Source organism: Hippichthys cyanospilos, chromosome 11 (assembly GCF_059441005.1).
Source record: "Hippichthys cyanospilos isolate Australia breed blue-spotted pipefish chromosome 11, RoL_Hcya_1.0, whole genome shotgun sequence".
Taxonomy (NCBI): Eukaryota; Metazoa; Chordata; class Actinopteri; order Syngnathiformes; family Syngnathidae; genus Hippichthys; species Hippichthys cyanospilos.
In genome coordinates this window covers 20,672,918-20,692,500 of record NC_142379.1, presented here as the reverse complement: position 1 = coordinate 20,692,500, position 19,583 = coordinate 20,672,918, and the positions used below count along the sequence as shown (strand labels likewise).

The following is a 19,583-nucleotide window of genomic DNA, read 5'->3' as shown; positions in this document are numbered from 1 at the left end:
TAATGTATTAACCCCTGGGGGAAATTTTGACCCAACTTGGGCTTCCAGATTTTTTTGACGTGCGATATCAAAGGAAAAGCTTTCAATATGCCCTTACTGCCATCCTGTCTAAATGATTGCAAGCGGAAGGATGAGAGGTACACCTTGCAGACGTCAAAATTAGTCCATGTCAGGCTCAATTACTGCCATTCAAAATTTGACAGTGTGTCAATTTTGGACATATTGAAAACCTGATGTTTTATCTTGCATTTCCCCCAATTTTTGCATTAATCCTTTCACCGGTAACTCGCAAACAGGGTGCATTAAAAATGTTTGTGTAGACCCCCCAAAACAACTGGACTGGGGGTGGGGGGCTCGCAGACAACTCATGACATTTAAAAGCCTTTCAATAACCATTGAGTGGCTTAGCCTGACTCCCGTAATGCAAAGTTCTTGCTAGGTATTGTGGGACTTGAAGTTGACAAAAGGCTTCGATCCAAGAATGCTGCAGGGAAGCGTTTTATTTCATGCAACACCTAACATTATAGCTGTTTGTTCCCGTCGTTTTTTTTTTTTATCACATGAAATGAAAATTCTTCGAAAGGAAACAACCTTATATATATATATATATATATATATATATATATATATATATATATATATATATATATATATATATATATATATATATATATATATATATATATATATTGGGTACCTTGGTGGCGCAGTGAATAGCACGTCCACCTCAGAGTTCAAAGGTCCCGGTTCAAAACCACCTGGCTCCGGCCTTCCTGTGTGGCGTTTGCATGTTCTCCCCGAGCCCGCGTGGGTTCTCTCCTGGCATTCCGGCTTCCTCCCACTCCCCAAAAACATGCATGGCAGGTGAATTGAACATACTAAATTGTCCTTAGGTGTGATTGGGCGCGTGATTGGTCGTTCGTCTCTCTGTGCCCTGTGATTGGCTGGCAACCAGTTCAGGGTGTCCCCTCCCTACTGCCAGAAGCCAGCTGAGATAGGCGCCAGCAAGCCTGCGACCCCTGTGGGGATAAGCGGCTGTAGAAAACAGATAAATGGAGTGGACATATATATATATATATATATATATATATATATATATATATATATATATATATATATATATATATATATGAAAAGGGTTGATGCCACTGAACAACATTGAAAGTAAAAATATATTTATATTTGACATTGTTATAACCCGTTCAACATTAGCCCAAGTTGGGTGGTAGTAAGGCCAGGACAGTAAAAAAAAAAAAAAAAAAAAAAACACCCAGGGGTTAAGGAGTTTGCATGCGGAAAAAAGTGTTGGAACAAAGCTTACTTCTTTTTTGATTCCTTAAATACTACGGTTGGGCTAGACTTTTAGATTGCTTTGAAGATGATGCTGCATTTCACACTGCTTAAAAATAGGAAATGTCTGATTTGAAACTACTGAGGTCAAATCTCAAAGTGTACGCATATGAGTTAGGTACAGTACATTATAGACTGTACATTATAGACTAATATACGATAGACGCTGTTCAATGGAAAATGTTTTTCACCTTTTGTAGCGTGATAAGAGTATCTGACAGGAATCCTGATAGTTTCCCCTTGTGGACTGCAGAAATAATTCTTAAGCTGATCTCATATATTTTGGAAAATTCATTTCCTCAACCTTAGGTGGGAACACTTTGAGGAATGGTCAGAGATCAAAGCAAGGCCCATACAAACATTATTAGATGTTTTTTTTTTGTTGTGGATGAAAAAAAAAGACCTTAACAAATTCTTCAGACTTTACAGAATGATGCATACTGTAGATTTTACCAGAATACTAGAAATTGCTCTAACTACTCCCTGCTTTTCTATAGATGCGTTGTGTCCCGATACTTGTGTCCATTCAGCTGCATTTCCACAAGCACACAGGTTGCTCGCACTCATTTCTGTAGTTTGATGGATTGAATGTGGGCCATTAGGATTAACTAATAGAAATAGCAATGCCACCATACAGATAGTAACAAGACGCAGGCACTCTCAGAGTGCCTGTTCAACAATAGTGTATCCTCCAAGACGTTGGCTGTCACGGGAGTCTGTCAGCGCACCGTAGCGCTGAGAATCAGGAGGAGCTTCTCTAAATGCGATTGATATCAAGCCTAAGCTCTCAGCATTGAAATTCCCTCCGCTGCCGATGAAAGTCACAATAGTGACAGCAACCGTGGAGGAGGAAGAAGGAATGCAAGTCTTCCAGCTGTTCAAACTCCTCCAAGCGCTTTGACTCAGGTGGCAGATTCCTGACTTCATCCTCTTACGTGCACCGCTTTCTTTTAACAGATTTCCATTAGCTCTGTAGGGTGGAAAAGGCAACACACACACTCTGTATCATCTTTTACAACAGTATTCTATAGACTCAATGGCATAGAAAGTGTTTGTGTATTATTGTATCATCAACACTCAAGTGTTAGGTTAACTTGTGTTGTGTGATAGCCACAATGTTTTTACGTTTCTGACTTGAGGGCAGAGCGAAACGATGTTCAGACTTTTGGCCTCGGAATGTGGCGCGTTTTCCCCCAAAATGATGGACGGTGCTGAAGTCACCCTGGAAAAGGAATTTGAAGGGACCTGCATGTCATTAGAAACTGAGCTAAGGAATGAGAATGCGTTGCTGTTATGTATCATACCTGTATTTGGATGAGGAATTAAAAGAAATAAATCTACAATTGTAAATATATTCACAGAAAAGTTTATCATGCTTTCTTTTTGTCTTTTTTAGTTTTCATCTATGTACTTTGCACTTTTGTGTGTGCTGCACTCATCATGGGTCGGTGTGGAATGTGTGCGGTCAGCTGTTTCTCCTCGACAACATAGCGTATCCGTCAGGGGCAGGCATGCTTGGCACAGCGTTACTTACGGGGACATGCGAGACACTTTTGTTTCCTTTGGCCATCACCCATTTTATTTATGCAGTTGCTCAGGTTTGAGTAACCATGCAGTTATCTTTGATTGATGACAAAACAATCCATGTATATATCACAATATTAAAAATGTATATTTTTACGACCTATGGGTTAATACTCTTTCATTTGCAAATAAAATATTCAACGACTACCTATTTGGACTTTTACTGTCTTCTTTTGGGTATTACAACTTTACAAATAGCTTGTAATGTGTTAAATCTTTCAAAGCATTTCCTCAAAATCTTGTGTGAATGGTTGTCTATTTTAATTGAGTCTTTCGTAATTCTCATTTTTACTCAAGAAAATTCTTCCCTCTTCTGTTCAATTTTTGCTTTCTTTCCTCCCATCATCTAATTTCAAAGTCCCCCTCAAAAAGCAAAAATCTAAACAATCAATATGTGTGTTTAAAAAATAATGACAAATAAAACCGCTCATTTTGACAGACGCCCAAAAAGACAAGCTTGAAAGCATAGATTCATTTTTAATGCTTTAGGCAGAAACAGTGCATCCCCCAATTTCAATGTTAATATTCAAATACAAGTTCGGCCGGCTAGGTTAGGGACAGAGGTTTCAAAAATAGATGGTTTTGGTGGGGCTAACGTTAGCAGCTAGCCTACATCATCGTTATTGTGTTTAACACGAGTTTTTGTATGCTTCATCTTTAACCAGAACTATTTATAGACTGTTATTAATAGCAATTGTTCAGTGAAAATTGGTTCACCTTGTCATTATTGCTAGTTGCTGCAAGACAGGGATGTTGCTGACAAGGTTTTGAAATACTGGCGAGTCCACTGTGGAAAGCGGCAGCATATCTTCTACACACGACATTCTCTGCCACCAGTCTCCTAACCTCTTGAGGTCGTAGCGGTATTCCTTAAAAAGAAAATGATTTTGCCTGCTTTGTTTTATCTCCACTCTCAATCCTTTACAAGTTTTTTTTATTTATATATATATATATATATATATATATCACTAACTTCACGTTACTATGTCTCCACTCGAAATGTTTTGTCAATTTACTGGTGCTGTTTCGTGAAGTGGACAGCTCATTAGGTATTGCGCACAAAGTGCACCTAACTATTGTAATCTTCCTGTCTTTATCTCTGACAAACTGAAAGTAATGGGCATATGTCCATCTTGTGTACGTATTGTCCATATTCCACTTGTCTTCTGCTGCTGCCGTCCTCATCTCTGCTGTAGTAAGCACCAATAACTTAGAGTAAACATTTCGCCAATCTCACTGTGTTTTTGGCGAATTTAGAGAAAAGAACACCACTTTCAGGTTAAAAACGTATTTTAATGCATTGTGTTGATCTCATTTGTAACGAGTAAACTATTACTAATTTTGCGTGTATTAATGTATTTCACTACTGCGTTACAGCAAAAAGTAATGCACTATAGTAATTACATTATTTTTATCACTCCCAACACTGTCATTAACATGGCAATTTATAAGGTGGTAATGAGTCAAATGGCTGTAATGCAACAGTTTTTTTAATTGGTTATTTGTATACCTTAGTATAAATTAGACTCATGAAGCAGCAATGATAAAATGAAAATAAAGCTTTAAAATCTTGTTTTCCATTCATATTTTATTTGGGATTATCCTTGGTTTAGAGAGTGTTTCATAATTGATATTGTGCTTAGTATATTCAGTTTTTTTTATACATATATATATAAATATAATTGAGGAACAGCAATTTTTGCACAGTAGAAGGCCTCAGGCCATGTTGCTTTCTAATAAGAAAGTATTGTATCTGGGTTCCCATTTGTATAATAAATAGATGCTGCCTACTGCCCAAATATATGTCTGAAAAGTCTTACCTGATTCAGCAAAGTTTTTAATGCTACGTGCTACCACTGTTATGATTATCGTTGATATTGTGCATCTTTTTTCCAGCTCCTAACCATGTTCCCACAGGGACAACTATGATGAGTCCGAGAGTGCGCTTAGCAGTGACCTCATCCAAATGCGTCCTTATTGAATGAACGCAGAAAGTGAATGTACTTTACTTTATTCAATGTCCTCATATGATATTGCTCCCAAACACCAATGTTTCCTGGATGGCTCCATCACTCAAAATGTCCAAAACGGCAATGTCAAACAACAAATATGTGTACAGTAGACAATGAGGTGTTTCAGCCATCTTAAATATATCTACGTTTTGCCAAGGTTTGAAAGCTCCGCTTGTTGACCCAAAGCAGTCAACTGACTTGGTCGCAATGAAGCAGTGAAGTAGTACGAACATGAACGATGAACATGATCAACTGAAACAAGCTCCGGCTCACTGGTTTACTACAATTATATAAGGTCTATTGAGTTCAGAGCATATGCAGCAGGGTATGCAGCAGCTACTACTAAGAGATAAAGTCTCTTTAAAGTATATAAGCACTGAGCAACACTTTCTATTCATTGAAAGGAGCCAGCATGCCTGGGAAGTCACGGTTTCATAAACACTACTGCATACTGTACAGAATTTTGCTCCGCACATGCATTGTACGGACCTTAGTAAAAAGCAATGTTTAGAATTAAGTATCAAGGGATCTTTGTTTTATTTTGATTTTGATTTTAATATGATTTGATGGAATAAATCGCTTGCACATAAACAAGAAAAGCATTTTGGGATGCCTTTCCATTCAAGTAATCAGTGAACTCAAAATGGGAATCTCACTGTTATTAGCTCTTAGCCAGGAAATGTAAGATAGTTTTTCAATCCAAAAGAAGGCATTATCTAGTAAATTAAGCTCAGCAATACCTTCCTTTTTTCTTGTAGTGTATGTGACAGATGATGCAGTAAAATGTTAATTTTGTTCTCTTGGGCAACAAACAAAAGTGTTTCAAAACACTTAAAATGTTTTGAAAAGCGGATTGACTTAAAATGTTTTGAAAAGCGGATTGACAAACTGCAAAGTTTAAAACATGGATGGAGGAACAGTGCGGCTTTAATCTTGACTAAATCTACTCCGCGAACACATCTCCTCCCTCAGTCCACTTGGTAATGTTCATGTGTTATTATTTCTTTATTTTCTCTAAAACACCGACTGTTCCAATGTATAAGCACACAACAGTAACTCTCATCCAAACTTTGCTAACGAGCTCAACACGTCCTCTCCCAGGACCCGCTTAGGTGCCCAACAGCATGCCTGACATAAAATTAGTGTGGCAAAAGACAGCTGCCCACCAATCACCGTTCATTATAAAATACACACACACACACATTGAGCATCAAACAACTGCCTTCATAAATGTAGCTGTAATGAGGAATATACAACACACAAATATACTAAGTTAATATTTAGCTTACAACATACGCAGCTGCCGTGTGTAAATGCATATAATCCATCGATAGAAATACATGGTTAAAAGATATACTGAAAAACAAATACCTGTACATTGACACTTTTTAAGTGTGACTGAAAATAAGTTTTGAAAATTACGTGATTTTCAATTTTGTAAACCATGCCCTTGCTAAATAGTAATCAAAACACTGTTATAAACATTTATAAGGACGTGAATGTGTGATTGCAGTTAAAGTTACTTAAGATTGATTCACTATTATAGGTAAAAATGATGCATTTTTACTAAATTGCTGTGAATTTAATCAAGGCCTGAAAATGTATCCCATTTCAGCTCAAGTCCCCATTCACAGTGGCGAACTTGACATCATCTGCAATGATCTTTATGCAGTTCCTTTTACTTTGTGCATGCAGATCTGCTGCATGCAGAGCTCTTGACTGAATTTAAAAGGGAAGAGGGATTCTGTCTTCATTGGAGCAAACCCCACCAGTACCTCCGCTGGTGTTGGAAAGTATCACTCCCTGCCCCCCCTTAAAAAAATAAAAAACGTGGCTCTGGCCGACTGTTGACATCATATTCCACTCGTACAAAAACACATGGGATCCCTCTGAATCATAATAAAGTAAATAATATATTTTAAACCATTATTTATTACATGTTATTATATATTTATAGACCTGTATTCTTCAAACCACTCCTGGCCACAGCACAACTTTGATGGTTTGTTAATGTGTGGGTGGGTGTGTGCGTGTGTGTGTGTGCGTGTGTGCGCATGTGTGTTAGTGTGTATATAGTATGTGTAGGATGGGAGAGGCTCTGTGGTTATATATATTGGAGGAGACATATAAATCAAGCTGTAAAGCAGTGTCCAAGTGCACACTTCACGGCGCGGATGTCGTGCTTTGACTTTTTGAGTAAATCTGCTTCACTGGTGGAGTTCGGTGTCATTCCACCTTCTGCCGCATCTAGACATTCTATGCGGGTCAGGTGCACATTTGAAGGGATGGAGAGGAGCCTCTTAAAACTGCATAAATCTAGGTGTGTTGACATCCAAAAGGCGGACAGACTTAGCCTACCTGCGCCAAGCTTTGTCAGTCTACCAAATATCTCATTGACCCCACTCCTAGCACATTTGGGCCGCCCCAAGTCTATATGTTCATTTAAAGCAGTATTACCACAAAAACATGTTTTCTTTATACTATTTTTAATGCAGAAAGTTCTTTAAACAACATTACATTCAAGAGCAGATTATATTCATATACTCTCTGCTCCAGGACACTATTGTTTCACATGACTGGCCATGTGTGACAACAACAACATAAAGACACACATAGACACCTATAAATGCATGCATATGCTGCAATGCAATTATTTGCTGCCAGCTGCATTATGACAATTTCTTGTGGATAGTGTTTGATTACACTTTAGCCAGCTTTGTAAATGGTAGCTGTTATAAAATACTATTTTATAGTTTATAATACTGTTATCAAGTCATAATTTCACCATTAACCATATATAATGGTTGTGTCTGCCCATATGCATATATCCGTGTGTCAACTGTTAGTATGGTTGCAAATAACTGCCAAGCGATTTTAAACCCACATACTGTAGGGCTTTGTAAATCCAAAATAATTGAAAACATATTTTGTAAATCACCATCGACCCTTAATGATGAGTAAAAATAATGGAATCACGTTTCCCTTGCTCGGACGCATATCACCGGGGCCCCACTCTGGAGCCAGGCCTGGAGGTGGGGCTTGCTGGTGAGCGCAGGATGGCCGAGCCTGCACCCATGGGGTTCGGCCGGGCTCAGCCCGAAGAGGCTACATGAGTTCCCTTTCCCATGGGTTCACCACCTGTGGGAGGGGCTATAGGGCTCGGATGCAGTGTGAGCTGGTAGGCAGCCAGAGGCGGGAGCCTTGGCGCTCCAATCCACGGCGACAGAAGTTAGCTCTTGGGGCATGGTATTACACCTCTCTGGCAGGGGAAGGAGCCTGAGTTGGTGTGTGAGCCCTAGAAGTTCCAACTAGATATAGTCGGACTCGCCCCCACACACAGCTTGGGCTCTGGTACCAGTCCTCTCGAGAGGGGTTGGACTCTTTTCCACTCTGCAGTTGCCTGCAGTGAGAGGCGCAAAGCAGGGGTGGGCATACTTATTGCCCCCCAGCTCGGCGCCTGTACATTGGAGTTTACCCTAGAGGACAAGAGGGTAGCCTCCCTCATCTTTCGGGTGGGGGGAAAGGGTCCTGACCATTGTTTGTGCTTATGCACCAAACAACAGTTCTGAGTACCCACCCGTTTTGGAGTCCTTGGAGGGTGTGCTGTAGAGTGCTCCCTCTGGGGACTCCCTCGTTCTGCTGGGGGACTTCAATGCTCATGTGGGCAATGACAGTGAGACCTGGAGGGGTGTGATTGGGTCGGCACCCCCGAACCCGAGTAGTGTTTTGTTATTGGACTTCGGTGCTCGTCACAAATTGTCAATAATGAACACCACATTCAAACGTAGGGGTGTCCATGTGTGCACTTGGCACCAGGACTCACTAGGCCGCAGTTTGATGATCGACTTTGTGATCGTATCACCGGACTTGCGGCAGCATGTTCTGGACACTCGGGTGAAGAGAGGGGCGGAGCTGTCAACTGATCACCACCTGGTGGTGTGCTGGCTCCGATGTTGGGGGAGGATGCCGGTCAGACCTGGCAGGCCCAAACGTATCATGAGGGTCTGCTGGGAAGGTCTGGCAGAGTCCCCTGTCAGAAAGAGATTGAACACCCACCTCTGGCACAATTTGCCCCACGTCCCGGGGGAGGCAAAGGACATTGAGTCCGAGTGGACCATGTTCCGCGCCTCCATTGTCAAGGCGGCTGATCAGAGTTGCGGCCGTAAGGTGGTCGATGCCTGTCGTGGCAGCAATCCCCAAACCGCTGGTGGACACCAGCGGGAAGGGATGCTGTCAAGCTGATGGAGTCCTATCAGGCATTTTTGGCCTGTAGGACTCGAAAAGCAGCTGACAGGTACCGACTGGCCAAGCGGTGTGCGGTTTCGGCGGTCGCCGAGGCAAAAACACGGGTGTGGGAAGAGTTCGGTGAAGCTATGGAAAACGACTTCCAGACAGCTTTGAGGAAATTCTGGTCAACCATCTGGCGTCTCAGGAGGGGAAAGCAGTGCACCATCAACACTGTGTATAGTGGGGATCGGGCGCTGCTGACATCGACTCGGGACGTTGTGAACCAGTGGTCAGAATACTTCGAAGACCTCCTCAATTCCACCAACACATCTTCCCTTGAGGAAGCAGAATCTGGAGGCTCCGAGGTGTGATCTCCCATCCCTGGGGCCGAAGTCACCGAGGTAATCAATAAACTCTTTGGTGGCAAGTCCCCCGGGGTGGATGAAATTCGCCCGGAGTTTCTAAAGGCTCTGGATATTGAAGGGCTGTCCTGGCTGACGCGCCTCTGCAACATCGCATGGACATCGGGGACAGCACACATAGATTGGCAGACTGGGGTGGTGGTCCCCCTTTTTAAGAAGGGGGATTGGAGTGTGTGCTCCAACTACAAAGGGATAAAACTCCTCAGCTTCCCCGGTAAAGTCTATTCAGGGGTGCTGGAGAGGAGGGTTCGTCTGAAAGTCGAACCTCAGATTCAGGAGCAATGTGGTTTTTGTCCCGGCCATGGAACAGTGGACCAGCTCTACACCCTCGGCAGAATCTTCAAGGGTGCATGGGAGTTCGCCCATCCAGTCTACATGTGTTATGTGGATTTGGAGAAGGCATTTGACCGTGTCCCTTCGGGGAGTTCTGTGGGGGGTGCTTCAGGAGTATGGAGTACCGACTCGGATCCCTGTACTATCAATGTCAGAGTTTGGTACGAATTGCTGGCAGTAAGTCGAATCCGTTTCCAGTGGGGGTTGGACTCCGCCAAGGCTGCCCTTCATCACTAATTCTGTTCATTACTTTTATGGACATAATTTCTAGGCGCAGCCGAAGCGTTGAGGGAGTTCCATTTGGGTGTCTCAGCATTGCATCTCTGCTATTTGCAGACGATGTGGTGCTGTTGGCTTCTTTAGACCGTGACCTCCAACTTTCGATGAAGCAGTTCACAGACGAGTGTGAAGCAGCTGGGTTGAAGATCAGTACCTCCAAATCTGAGACCATGGTCCTCAGTCGGAAAATATTGGAGGAGGTCCTGCCCCAAGTGGAGGAGTTCAAGTATCTTGAGGTCTTGAGTGAGGTTAGGATTGACAGGCGGATTGGTGCAGTGTCTGTGGTAATGCGGACTCTGTACCAGTCTGTCGTGGCGAAGAGAGAACTGAGCCGAAGACCAGAGCTCTCTATTTACCGGTCGATCTTTGTTCCTGCCCTCACCTATGGTCACAAACTGTGGGTTGTGACCGAAAGAACGAGATCCTGGATACAAGCGGCCCAAATGAGTTTCCCCCGCAGGTTGTTCGGGCTCTCCCTTAGAGATAAGGTGAGGAGCTCGGTCATCCGGGAGGGACTCGGTGTCGAGCCGCTGCTCCTCCACATTGAAAGAAGCAAGTTGAGGTGGTTCGGGCATCTGGTCAGGATGCCTCCCGGAAGCTTCCCTGGTGAGGTGTTCTGGGCATATCCGGACACGCTGGAGGGACTATGTCTCTCGGCTGGCCTGGAAATGTTACAGCCTGGATAGGAATGAAATGAATGAACACACAGACACAGATGTCTCCTCTTTCGTGGCTCGAGTGAGAATCCAACTTTTATCCACTAGATATATACAATTGTTACAAAACAAACTTTAGTTCAAAGAATCCACAAGCAAAACTAAACTGCATTTTTACAGGAACAATATTTAAACAGATAAACATGAATCTTGAACATCTAACCTGACTTCCACTTTCTATTCACAAAATGTCAGTTCACGAAAAGAGAATGGTGCAACTTCCCATCGTAATGAACTCCACCCGTTTTGGTCGCCAAGGGCGATTTTGACCCACATGGCGGCAAGTGCAGAAAGTGATTCTAATCACTCAAAACATCACTATAATTCACAACAAACTTTTTCTTCCTCTTCTGTCAATGCCTTTTCATGCTAACAAATGTTTTCAATAATATTCATACCTGGATAGGAATTAAATAATGATCACACAGACACAGATGCCTCCTCTTTCTTGGCTTGAGCGAGAATGAGGCATCTGGCCGTGAGTCCCCGCGTTCTTCCTGTCCAGCAGGCATAACCAATCGATCACTCAATGAGACCAAACCAGTTGATCGTCAAACCAGCTGATTGTGAATAATACAAATCAGTTATTATTGCACATGAATAATCATACATGAATAATTGTTCATGACAGCACTTTATTACAGGAACGCCTTGGGATCCTACTGGCGGAGCTGAATGAAGTGGCTGGGGAAAGGGAAGTCTGGGCTTCCCTGCTGAGGTTGTTGCCCCCGCCACCCGACCCCGGATAGGTGGAAGAAAATGAATGGATGGATGGATTTTGTAAATGCTGTACCAAAATTTGGAGGCGAAATCTATCAGCATGTAATGCTCAGTTCAGTGAGCATCAGCGGATTTGAAATAGTATGGTGTCGTTTGTATGCGTTTTGTATTGTATTGTATGCTTTCTCATGCATTCATTCTTCTTGTTATTTCTTGCAGAACTGACCAGAACCAACCTCAACCATGCTTGGTATATATTTGAAGTTAAGGAGATTAAAATTCTAAGCATTATGTTACAGTACTGTACAGTAATTCACTTAAGCTTGCAAGATGCTGGCTGAATTGCTGCTCTTTGTGTTAGTAATTTTCCTTCCTTTCTACCCAAAAAGTATATATATTTTTTTCATGTTCATAGTTTGTACACTTCTTTTGACATGCTCACAATAAGACCACCTTCATTTATTTGCTTTGTTTTCGCATCATAAGACTGTTAAAATGCTTGGCTTTTGTAAAGAAAGGCCTGTATAGTTATCCAAGTTTTCAGATTACCCTGGGTGGAACTGCAGTATTTCAATTTCCTTTTATATTTATGTATTTCTGACCAATTACTGTAGATTATTGTGGATTTTGTTGTAGGACCTGCATAAATACAGGGAATTGATGAGGCATAAAAGCTCTGTGAATAGCATAAATAATATACACTTATACTTCCTTTTGGAAATGGAATGTAGTGAGGTGCCTTAATCATGAATAATTTAATATAAAGGAGAATAAATGGTGACGGGACGTCCTATATTCTATATGTGATCTTGCACCTTGGCACTTGAAATGAATGGACTCAGCAGTGACACACCAGCTTTGCTTATAGCGTCCTCTGGTGGCACATGATGTTGAAAACTGCGCTGCTTTGCGTTTACGTACATTTTGCATGTGTTCATTGGAATTGTACGGCACTGGAAATTGAGACAGCTTTCATAACTAAATTTAGAAATAATTGTAGAGTTCTAATCAGCTGCTAAAAGGAGTTTCATTTTTAAGACTTAATTGGTAGAAATCACACGCTTTGTTTTGCTTTATTTTCTGCACCCAGACTCGAGTGATTATTTTGATCGACACTGTTCTAACAATCGTTTGATTTCTTTTTTTAAAATGTAAATATGTACATAATCTCAAAGCAAATGGATTATTCTGCAAGCTTTAAACTCAAATAGCCGCCCTTAATGTATAACGAATGTTACATTGTGGCTCGTGTCATCAGTATATCTCACTATGACAATTTAACAAAACAGATTACAGTAGTTAACGCCATGCTTTTTTTCTGACAGTCCTCGACTTAAAATCTTGATTTTCTTTGCACTTGATGAGGAGTATCTGGTCTGTTTTATCAGGCATGTCAGATATCATTCTGAAATGCACCTAATTCAAGAAAACACTCTTGTCCATTTTATTTTAAATGTGTCCTCATTTTGAATATGATTAAGTTGGATACCAGCTCACGTTTGGTGAGGGGCGGAGTACACTCAAGTCTGGTTTTCAGTCGACTGCAGGTCGCATCAAAATAACCATTCACTGCCACATTCACGCCTCTACACTGTTAGCCTGCGTGTGTTTTGGAATGTGGTGGGAAGCTGTGCAAGCTTAGGTAGGAAATTCTGAAGTTCAAATCCAGAACCTCTTGAGAGAGTGAGGTACAAATTCTAACAGCAAATTCAAATCTGCTTAACTCAATGTATGTTGACAGTTCCAACGTTTTGCCAACTTAAGAGGTGCCATTTCCACAAATAAACAAATTTCAATTGTATACATTAAAGAATTTACACTTTTAGTGGTTCCATCCGAGTTAATTTTTTTCATGAATTTAAGTGAGCTTGAGATCGCTTTAAGATGCTTTAAGATCGGACAGGAAGATTCACTAAGGCTTACACAAAAATAGCAAAGACATGTTGTAAGTTCCCTCTGTGGGTTTAACAAAGTAGAAAATAGTTTGGGTTGTCAGCAGTAACCATGCATACAAAGCAGCTCTGTATCTCAGCACAACCATTCACCTGTGAATAATTGTTGTCAGGTGAGTTCTACTTTAACTGATGCATACATTTTGCTTAGGTTGGACAAGAAGTGTTGTTTATTCCCACAAACGTGATATTGAACAGTTCTAGTTTTTTTTTTTTTAGTTTATGAATTTACACAGCAAGCAAATTTATTTTGATTTCCATTTTCTCTATCGACATAACAAGCCAATATATATAGAGTGACTCAAAATTAATACATCAAAGTCATTACCTTGCAAAAAAGTAAAAAATAAGTCACATTTTGTCACACGAATGGCAACCTCAGGTTGTTGCATATTTAACATCCGCTATGTTTGGCATCAGTCACATCTCAGTGGGACACAGCCTTTTGTCATGTTCGGTAATAGCGAGTGAAGAGAAAGAAGGTAGTGGATCCAAACATGCAGGGAAAGCCAGAAGATAAGGCTCACAAAAATGTAAGTTTAAAGAAACAGAGCACCAAGTCCAAAAAGATCCAAACTGTATTTAAGTAACAGGCGAAATAGAACTAAAAGCTAATAATCCAAAATAACGGGGGACCGACAGGGAGACAGCGAATCTCTTTGACTATCGGCCACTAAACAATAACATAAAGCAATGACATGACAACTGACTAGAAAAACACTGGGTCTTAAATACACTGTACACAATTAGGAGAACATGAAACAGCTGGACAGGAATACAATGCAGGGGAGCCTTGTTGGATGACACATGGAGCGCAGCTACACCGACAGATGGAAACAAATCACGTTAATGAGGACAGATGTGAGGAACCTAAATAATAACAAGACACAGTAACCAGAAAACCAACAATTGACCGTACAAAAAAAAAACTGCAAAACTAACACTGGCCCACAACAGAAACATTTTATAGAGAGATGATGGCAATCTGACTTTTTAGGTGAGTCATAGCCATGAAACAATTTGAAATGAGCTTCATTTTATCTTTTGTTTTTCAGTCTTTGCAATGACCAACAAAGAACCAATAAATTAGCTATAGCAAAACTGTTAATAGGGATCTTTGCAAACAATCACGAGGGAGGCAGGGACCAAAGGGAAACACCAATTAACAAGAGTTTTCTGTGAAAATGGAGCTTTGGGAAAGAAGCTTGTGAACTGTGGTCACAACAGAGCCCCTTATCTACTTTTGCATGAGTCATGACTGTCAAGATTCACCATTTGAAATGTCAACATATGAATTTAGCAGCTGGAGATTTGTGGTCCTACATTGGCACATTGGCTGTTGATTGTTATACGAACCGTCGTGCCAGTGGCCCCTTTTTTTTTTCTTCTAAACCCAGTTTTCAGAACTTTGTACTTCCAAGCCACTGATGAGTGGCGTAGTGGGTTCAAATACCCGAGTGGGATGAACATCACTAATGACTAGTAATAATGACAACAATATTCTGCTGTGTTCCCTCTTGGCTTTATTTATTTATTTTTGCTTTCCTGCACAAACCTCTGATCTGCATTCACTAGGGCAGCTTTGCCCAAATGTTTATACGTCCCCATTTTGTAGGTTTCTCCTGAACACATGAGTGAAAATAATTTTATCTTGGAGAAGGGGGGGGTCATTTATAAAATCTCAGTCGCCCGTTTGAGTGCCACAAAACTGGTAAGAAAATCATGAATTAGGCCACATTTGATGTGGCAAACAAATGAGCTGTTGAAATCATTTGTGTCAGTTTGCTACTGTAGCTGATTCCAAGACACTGTATATGCGTGCATGTGTGTGTATGGCAGTGTGAATCCTGTGTGCGAATGAGCAAACTAATGAGGACTCAAGTCAAAGCTCTGACTACTGAGTCAGTCGGCTCCTGATCTCAGTTGGGAAAATGATCTTTACTTTTCATCCCTGCAAAAGCTCTGATCACCAACCTGCTGAGTAAAAAATCTTGATCATGCATTTCCAATCTTTTGTGGCCTGGATTGTTCGACAAAATTGTTAAAAATGTTATTTGTAGGAATTGTAGCGAAGAAAAAATCTGACGACTTCGGCAGTGTTTTAATTTTTTTTTGCCACGCTCTTATTTCAAAGATTAAAAACAAAACAATGGGTGTACATTCCTTTGGTTGCTCATTTACTCGCAACAAACTGGAATCAGTTATGGTATTGATACAGTGTATTGACATCATGGACGGCGATCATGGAGTGCTTGGAACTGTTAAGCATATACTGGATTCTAACAAACAAAACAGTTACACATACTAAAGTTTGTTTTGAGAGCTTTATAGCAGATGTCTCCAACCACCAGTCAGAGCCCCGGTACAGGTCCATGGATCAAGTTTTACCAAGCCGGACTTGAAATAATGATGTTTTGGAAGTGATTTAGTTAATCCATTAACAGTGTGCTTAATTTGTGGTTTGCTTGCCTTAGTCTTTGTTTATTAGCGCCACATCTGGCTGCTGTTGATGTTACATTTTATAATGAGGAAGGGCGGTGTTGCTTCAATTAAGAGCAGTCACTGTTGGCGATGCAAACGTTGTTCTGTCTCTCTGTGAAATCTGCCCCTACTAATGTATGTAACTTTCTTTGTAAAAATATTGTCATTTATGATAACAGGCCCAAAATGTGTTTGTTTGTTGATCCAACAACTTGTAACTGTGAATAACATGCATGCTAATGTTGGTTCTTATCTTCATCATGTTACATAGTGCTGCCCTGTAAGCGTTTAGCTTGTTCGCATTTTAGTTTGTGCTAGCTATTTCCATCCATCAAACCATCCATCTTCTACCGCTGCATTCTGGGGTCGGGTCGCAGAGGCAGCAGCTTTTGAGCCCAGACTTCCCTCTCCCCGGCCACTTCGTCTAGCTCCTCCGGAAGGATCACCAGGCGCTCCCAGGCCAGCCGAGAAACATAGTCCTTCCACTGTGTCCTCGGTCCGCCCCAGGGCCTCCTTCCTGTGGGACTTTCCCGAAACATGTCCGGGAGGCATCTTAACCAGATGCTCGCGCCACCTCAACTGGCTCCTCTCAACGCGGCGGAGCAGCGGCTAGACAGCAAGTCCCTCCTGGATGACCCAGCTTCTCTCCTTATCTCTAAGAGAGAGCCCGGACACCCTGTGGAGAAAACTCATTTCAGCCGCTTGAATCCAAAATCTTGCTTTTTCAGTCAAGACCCACAAAGCGGACCCCTTCAACTCTTCGGCTGTGCAAGGAAGTTCTGTCCATAAAAGTAATGGACAGAATCGGTGACAAAGGGCAGCCTTGGCGGAGTCCAACCTTAACTTGAAACGATTTCGACTTAATTCCAGAAATGCAGACCAAACTCTGACATCTGTCGTACAAGGACCGAACGGCCCATATCAGGGTGTCCAGTACCCCATATTCCCAAAGCACCCCCCACAGAGTTCCCAGAGGGACACAATTGAACTCTTTCTCCAAGTAACTGCCATGGGCGAACTCCGAGGACCATGCTGAGGGTGTAGCGCTGGTCCTCTGTTCCACAGCCGGGACGAAAACCACACCACTCCTCCTGAATCCGAGGTTCGACTCCCTGACGGACTGTCCTCTCCAGCGCCCCTGAATAGACCTTACTGGGGAAGCTGAGGAATGTGATTCCTCCCAGTCAAACCCCTCCAGGTATCACTTTCATAGATATTTTTTTTTTGGTACATATCAGGACGTTGAAAAGTTTTGCATTGATAAGAACTCATTTGCATCTAATTAACATTTTACAGTGAACCCCCGAATTAGGACATCCCTGCCTCATGTTTTTTTTTTACCTTACGACGTGGACTGCAGCGTTTTTTTGTCCCCTCTTACGCCATTTTTTTAACCTTATGACACCTCAAACATGGCGGTCAGTGCGCACGCATGTCTACTAGGGGGAAGCGCCACTGCTTACGTCACTTCAATGCTGGTCTGCTATTGGTCAGTGTCACGACTCCCAAAGATACTGATCTACTATTAGTCAGCGTCACAGGGGTCACGAAGATGCTGGTCTGCTATTGGTCGCCGGACGGGGTCACAAAATGGCTGCCTAAAGTCTTGATCTCCTTTGAGAGTACTTTCAATATGGTATGTATTGTGCATTTCAGTGCTTAATTCAAACTTGAACTTGTTCGCCATTTGGTCTCAGTATTGCTAGCGATGAAGATGATAGAGAGAAGTAAGAAGATGATTTTTATGGAAACAAAGCTTTATTTTAAGTTTATTGTTAAGGTGAGTTCATGGTGAGTTTTGTGTGCACTTCATATTCGTAGATGAATCACCCATCCCCCCTTCCCCCACCAATCCATAATAAAAATCTCAAGCTTGATTGTGGTGAGGAAAAGGTTGGGGACCACTGCTTTTTGTTGTTGCAACTTGAAATTAACTTGAAATGATTAATATTATTAATCAATTTAATTTTTACTCGATTTCATACAAATGTTTATTCAAATCATGACTACATGCATGCACATTATGTATTCATAGTCTGTTTCACATTACATACTACGCCTATCACACAATTTGACCGACAAATATTTACTGTGGTTTTTCAGTTTGATTTTATTATGCAACCAATTCATCTTTTTTTTTTTTTTTACTTTACATTTTTATTCAAGTCTGCTGCTTTTTCAAGAAACTAGTAATTGGCCTGACTTTTATTGAAAGTGTAGGCAATCAAGCTGATAAACCACAGTAACAGCTAAACCCGCTGTAAGGTAATTAGATACATATAATCCTAACAACAAAACCCATAATCCTCCCTGAATTTACTCCATTCTGTTGGCGTGCAACTGGCAAAACAGTTAACAAAATGCGGCCAGAGAGATTATCAAACTGAGCCCTTTATTGAAGCGCAAAGCACCAGTTATTCAGCATTATGTTATGCCATATGTCATAGTTAAGGCCTAAATATGCCTATATTTATGAATGTGTTTATTTGTTTCTGTGTGTTAGGGGAATTGTTAGCGGCATTGTTGTTTTCACTGGAAAGGTAATAATTTGGCAGTATGCTACACTAAAAGCAATGTGCAGAGGTTTGTGTTCTGTTTTTTCCCACAATTCATAACCATGCATGATACTATGGGTTAATTGATGAGTCCAAATACTAATGGCATACAAGCCTGAACTGAGTGCCTTTTTGCCAGTCCAAGCTGTAACCTGAAATATTTTCTGGGATAGCCTACAGTTAGTTCACTTGCAACTTTAATAATGGCAAGTGCTACAAAAGTAGATTGAAGGAAATGCTGTCACTTTTGTCATTTGTTGAAGTTGGGGCTTTATTAAACTTCAAGGCAGCGTGTAAATGTGAATAGAAAAGGCTTAGCTTAAGTATGAAAGGAATTTATATCATGTCTGCAGATCGGCTCATGTTTATTATTGGGGCTGAGGTCACTTTATATTTGCAGGCAGAACGGTTCACTAATCACTTAATCCTAAAAAGTTTAAAAGCAGACATATTTCAATAAGAAAGAAACCCTAAATTTATGAAGAAAAGACTGCACACTATTACTTGACATTCTGTTCAACTGGCCACTTAAAGTTCAGAGCCAGAAATAGCCCATGGTGGCCATTACATGGGTATTTCTCCTCAATTCACAGTTCAGCCTTCCCAAAGGCATCTCCTTAGAGGCTGATTCTGCCAAGGTCTTTGGTAAATGAGCAAATGCAGGGACATTGATTTAGTCTCTTTCTCCTTTTCTATCTCCTTCCTTTCTAGGCTCAATATAAACCACAGTCTCTCGGGTCGCAGATCAGCAAAGCCCCACCAGAGTTATTTCCTTAGGTCACACTCAAGTACCACATTAATTATCCACCAATGAAAAGTAGACTCCAGTCCAATTAGTGAACATACTGAGTATGCAATGCTGTGCTGCAACGATTTGCTTAAGCGCTGCAGCCTGCATGGCAATGCAAGCATGGATTACTATAGAACATTAATCTCTAGTTTTTTAAATTTC

General features: G+C 41.3%; 1 protein-coding gene and 1 pseudogene across 1 annotated transcript in view; both read left to right on the top strand.

Annotated features, from left to right (window-relative positions):
• Window positions 1–11,688, top strand: part of clmpb (CXADR like membrane protein b) — a 113,869-nt gene extending 102,181 nt beyond the window's left edge. Inside the window, exon 8 of the transcript XR_015867206.1 lies at window positions 11,568–11,688. The gene's annotated coding sequence lies outside the window, so the exon portion shown is untranslated. The remainder of the gene's footprint in view (window positions 1–11,567) is intronic.
• LOC148416323 (uncharacterized) lies at window positions 7,913–9,544 on the top strand (annotated as a pseudogene).
• Window positions 11,689–19,583: the final 7,895 nt, after the last annotated feature.